Source organism: Limulus polyphemus, unplaced genomic scaffold (genome assembly GCF_000517525.1).
Source record: "Limulus polyphemus unplaced genomic scaffold, Limulus_polyphemus-2.1.2 Scaffold71, whole genome shotgun sequence".
Classification (NCBI taxonomy): Eukaryota; Metazoa; Arthropoda; class Merostomata; order Xiphosura; family Limulidae; genus Limulus; species Limulus polyphemus.
The window spans coordinates 59957-66085 of NW_013665681.1; positions in this window are offsets into that span (position 1 = coordinate 59957).

Sequence of the window (6129 nt, forward strand, 5' to 3'; positions counted from 1 at the left end):
CATGTGACACTGTCTCAAGATGTCAAATTTCTCCTGACATAATAATGCAATTGATAACGCACATCTAGAACAGACTGAAAATCTTCATACAACTTGATGAACCCACAAATGTTTCAAATTTAGCACAGCTTCTGATTTTTTACGACACTGTTACAACGAGAAAGTGTATGAAAAGTTTCTATTTTGCAAAGCACTAGAAGGGAGAGCTCTTGTTGTTTTTCACCACAAAAAATCTTTCTTGGATTAATTGTGTTGGAGTATGTATTGATGAGGCATATGCATTTATGGGAAACATTAGCTAATTTCAGTAGCATATCCACACATAGCATGTCTAATACATCTATAACTAAAACACCCTATGACACGACACATCACTGTGCTTTTGCTTTTAATTTTTCTCAGCATACTTTGACTGAGAACAAATGTTGTTCTAGGACCTTCTGATTTACAGGTCCTTTGTGTTTTCACTTTGATTCCAGGGGGTAATGGATCTATTGTTGTGGTCCCCATTGGAATAACTAGAGCACTAGACATTATGGGTTAGTCTGAATGCATCTTTCTCTGTGTTTGGAACACCCAGTGATGCAGAAGCTAGAGTTGTCATGGGATGTTTCGGAGAGCAAAACCTACTGTCACCATCTTCAGTGTCTGCATGTCAATCACATTATCTAGTAGTGTATTCTCATTCATTATTTCTGATGACATAACAGTCAATTCTGCCCCAGACATTAAAGACAGCGCAAGTAGCTCCATAATATTAATGCAAAAAAAGGAAACTCTAACTTGTGGCTCCATCCATGACTTCTTAGAAGATTTTCGGATTGAACAGCAACAAGAGATAGATACATCAAATGGCAGGTTGAAATATCAAAATAGCTAGAAGGTGAGTTTAATCTTAAATAGGAAAAGTCAGGGTTCACAATACTAGATTGAAAATTACTCCAAGTGGATAGAGAAACTCAGTCAAAAGTGTGGTTAAAGCTGTAGTGGTCTAGTTTGATAAACAACACTATGGCATGAAAAATTCTGTCAGAGTCAAAGTGTGAAAACCTAAAAATAAAACCTTGGCCTAGCTCCATGCCTATACGCTTATGTATTCTCATGTGTAACATGCCAGTAGAACGCAATTCCTTCTACCTGAAGACAGCACAGTTGATGGAGGAATCTTCAGATTCCGAACTTGACCACAACTAGCTATTTTTTGAAGTCTTCACAGGTGTTACTGTGGTATCCTGCAACTTCACCAAATTCCTTCGCTCCCATCCGTTTGTTTAACGAACAGGGCCCCTCTCTAGTAGGAAAATAGGGAAAGCTGCAATTTAATTAATCACACATTACACTGAACACTTCTCACACAATGACCTGGTAATTCCCAACCACTGAAGCTTAATGACATAATTTCTCGTTTCTGTCTCAATCTTTCTCAAATACAAGTTAAGCACAGAGATGAATTTCTACACCTTGCATGAAGGTTTGACCTCTTTGCCCCAAGCACTCTTGCAAAGTCCCCATTTTCATGCCCCAAGTCTGGCATTGTATTGTTAACAAATGCTTAGAAATTATTGAGAGAAACATGTACTTAGGAAATATTTCACTCTTCATAATCGAAAATGTTTCCTCATAATAATATCAGACCTTGGTACACCAAACATAAATTTGGATTACCAGTTGCCTGTTTATGGAGTTCACTTTCTCCAAATAGTTTCATCTCGCTCGCTCATATTGCAGCTCAATCTAACTGAAATGTTGCCTGTCAACATTCATAAAACACAGGTACAAATGTTTTTTTCAGCAAGTATGGCATGACCCTTCCGTTACTCATATCTGTTTCCATAAAATCCAATACCTTTTGAATGTTTCAAACCAAGATATTCACACAAGCGTAAATGAAAACAAAATCTCGCTGTTTCTTTAAATATTGCTTCACAGACCAGAATCCACAATTAACTTCATAACTCTATCCAATATTGAAACCAAAGTCTAGTATTCTCACTCAAGCATTTGCCCTCTACTACATTCTCAGTGACTGTCATTTTTTAGTTGAACAACACTTATGAATGAATTTGTGTATAAATTCATACATATATGCTACACACAGTATACATATAATTACAAATGCGTATTTACATACACGTAAGACTGCAACATCAAACATCACATACACTAATAACTTTCGGCAGGTTGCTCTTGTTACTTTCATGGGCAACTTACATAAACTAGGCAACTATAGTTACAATTCAGAAACAGGCTGCTATCTATGAGTAATGCAACTCAATAGTTTTACAGGCCTCACGGAATATACACTTCCTGGAGCAATTTAGAAGGACTAGACTATTCTACTTAAAATTCCATATGCCAATAGTGTTACTTGCACAGTACCTATCATTAATCTCCATTCACAATTTTGTTAACACTGGATAAGTATATCAGGGAACAGTAAATTTTATATCTAATGTTCCAACTAGTCATCGAATGTGGACTGTTGAGCCATTGGATCATCTCTACACAAGTTGATCCACTCATGTTATATGGTTTCACGGAAAGTAAACATTGACAATTCTAGTGAAACAAGACTTATTCCACTGAACAGTTGCTCAAATCACTTTCTGCTTTAGTGTAGAACACAACTCTCCCACTCTCCACAGATGAGCCACACACACAGTTAAATATTTGAGAAAGTCCTTTCCAAGAGAAGCCTTGCCTCTGATTTGAGAGAAATGCAACTACTCTGATGAGGGTTGCAATCTTTATGAGAAAAATCACCCAACTGTTTGGAAACTAAGGGATAGCAACAGTATTTCAATTAGTAATCTTTTTACCACTTGATTGTTGTAGATGGACATTTGCACATTTAAACGTATGTGCAAGACTTTTCCAACAGAAACCAAACTCAGTTCAGGTGAACCACAGCAATTACGATAAGGGTGACAATATTTATGAGGAAAATCACTTAGGTGTTTGGAAAGCGAATGATCACAACACACTTTCAGTCGCCAATCTTTCAACTAACAATTGCACTAGCAAGATACATGAGTGGTAACAGTACCATGTAATAAATATATATCTTACATTAACACCCATGGGCTCGGAAAGAAATAATTCAATCATTGGTAGCATAACTAAGGTGCACAACAATACTCTATAGCTGGGTAAGCTAGGATCACTATTTCCTTTCAGCCAGTGATTATTGAAAATAAGGAATTGTCCTACCTTTAGTTTGGCAATTAATCCCAACTATCACAAGGGGCAGCATCAGAAAGTTTTAGTGACATGACTGCAGAATATCCTATTGAAGAGTTTGGCATTTCTCTTGAAGTGTTACATAACCTTTACAATAATTCTTATGCTTTACACCCAAATATGTTTTTTGTGTAAGGGAAATTGCATTTTCCACAAATAAAAGGATTTATGATTAAGAGGGAGAGTCGGTCACCAAGGGGAGATGAATGTCTGAGAGAGTTGTCAGGTTTAGGTCCTTTCCTGGACACCAGAATTTGGCTGATGCCACAAAGATGCATGACTCAGGAAGAAAGCTGTAGATTTTTGTGCACTCAGAACAGCTGTCCATGCTCTTTCTCTGAGGATAAACCTCAGTGCAAATGAAGCACAGATAATGGAAGATCACAACAGTGGTATGATATTCGGTGAGTCTGAGATCGAGTCGGGTAGTCTGTATAGGATTCACAGCCAGAGAGACCTAACCCTATCTCTGGTTGGAGCCGCCTAAGATATAGATTGGATGTGCCATTATTGGATGACATTTGCCAACAGGAACTGTTTCACCAGTAGGTGAAAACATTGACGCTGAATGGTGAAATTAGTGGAAAATAGGGTAGTACTGAGTCTCTCCAAGCCAGGATGCATACTGCTCAAACCCATAAACAATGGAGGAGACTGGGGTCAAACAGAGAAGATGGATGAGCTGATGAGTGCACCTCTTTATTGTGTATCCCTACAGCAGAGGCCCACTGCTTGTCAAAGAATCAGGGTTACTGAGAGATTTTAACACTGCACCTACATTATCGAGGACATCTAATTCAGGATGATGGCTTTAAACTCATGAAAGGAGGCGTCTCACCATTATCCCAATTTCCCATGAGTGAGGCAAAGCAGACCACTCTGGTAACATTCAAAGATACAACACAGGAATATTTACCATTTTCTGAAGCATTTCTGGCAAGTGACTGTCTGAAATAGCTGTACTTTTTAAGAGGCAGTATAATGAATGGTTGGTGCTGAGTTTATGTAGATCAACTATTTACTCCATCAAGCACTTCAAGAAAGTGAAAGTGTGGAACTCTGAGGCAGTCATTGAGTTGCATCAGAGGTTCAACCTGGTAAACAGAACAACCTACTGGGCCTATTTCAAGGCCTGGAAGAGGGTACCATAGGCAGCTTGACTGCTCATGCAGAGGGTCTACGCCATTTGTATTGTAAGACTTCTTATGTAATGGCCTCAGCATGTCACAAGGACATATTTATTAAAAACTTATGGAAAACTATCCAGTGAAATGTTGCAGCATTAAATAATTGCTGGAGATCTTTTCACCCTTACTAAAGCAGTTTCTGCTGAGATACAGTGTGAAATGATGACTTCAAACTGATTGCAAGAAAGGAAGAAGTCTGTAGTGACAACTATAGTGACTTCACCTCAGACAGACTATCCTTTTCAGGTAATGTATGTCATGCCAGGATCGAACCCAGTTTAGACTCAACTACATCAATATTTAGTGAGTGGGGAGAGCTTTCATTGTTCTTCCATGGTTTACATACCATAACCCATGCCACTAGTACCTCCACCAGGGTGTTAACATGGAAGGAAGAAGCAAACATCTGCTTTGCATGGGAAATATTGAGTCACTTTTGAGTGAACTGCTCATAACTTGTCAAGCATCAAGATAGACAAGGCTACCAATTTTGATCAATGGTTCAACAGGGGCAAGAAAGCCAAGAGTAGCCAGTGAATACTGCTGCTAGAGCTCCAGAAAACAATACAGGCCCCGACCACTGACTTAGAGGAGTACAATCAACAACCTTCACCAAAGAGAATGGTGGTTAGACCAGCTCTCTCAATACTGGATTGGTTCTGGTGTGTGCTGGTCGAAGCACAAGGGCAGTAGTTACAGTTCCTGATTGATACGGAAGTGGCTAGAACATTGGTAGATATTACAATATATCAGGTGTGCTGAGTGAGATCACTACTTGGTTTATTTATCACAAATTTTATTCTGGCAAATGGAGAAAAATGGGTGGCATTGTAAGGCACAGTGTATGCACAACATTTTACGATTGTAGTGATTCATTTTTTCGTGTTATATATTACTGAACTTTAGATTGACACCTTAGACATTTCAATGCCAGGTGCGCGCTCTACCAACTGAACTAAAGAATTAACTCACTAGCTCTTGCTAGTAAGTCACTATTCAATAACTCAAACTACTACAACCCTCTCAGAGGCAAGTCTGAGGGCTTATAGTGCTAAAGCCTGCTTTTCATACCAATGGTGGATAGAGCCCATTGTGTTTTCTTGTGCTTAACAAACTACTATATAATTACCTCTCGATAGCGAAGTTAGGGTGTTTTTTGATAATACGATTTACGATACCGAAAAGGCTTTGTGATCTTGACTTTATGAGCAATTGAGCAGTATTTCAGTTTGCTTTCTGAAGAAGAAAGATCAACCTTTCGAAAGCATTTGGGTTAAACGATATCATATTTTTGTGTTAAATTGATTTCTTGAACCTACATATTTTTGTAACATCATGACTATAACATATTCATAGGGCATAGAATGACAGCTACTCAGTTAACACAGTTTAGGACAGCTGTTGTTAGTAGATGTAATACTTAGTGCTTACAGTTTGTACAATTGAAGATAACAGTTCCAAAATTCAGTTGAAAATGCTTTGTGATCCCTGCTGTTCAAGGTAACAAAATTCTTTTGAGGTGAAATCTCAGAAATTTTTTGTGAGAATCACTAACCTGATCAAGCCAAGAACACCGCATAATCCTTGTTATAGCTATTCAAGTACATCCGAATGTTATATAACTTCATCTACTGTGAGGAAGCTGTGTTTCATCAGAATGTGTTGAAAATATTGTTGCGTCAGCGAGGTCACGTGACTAGTA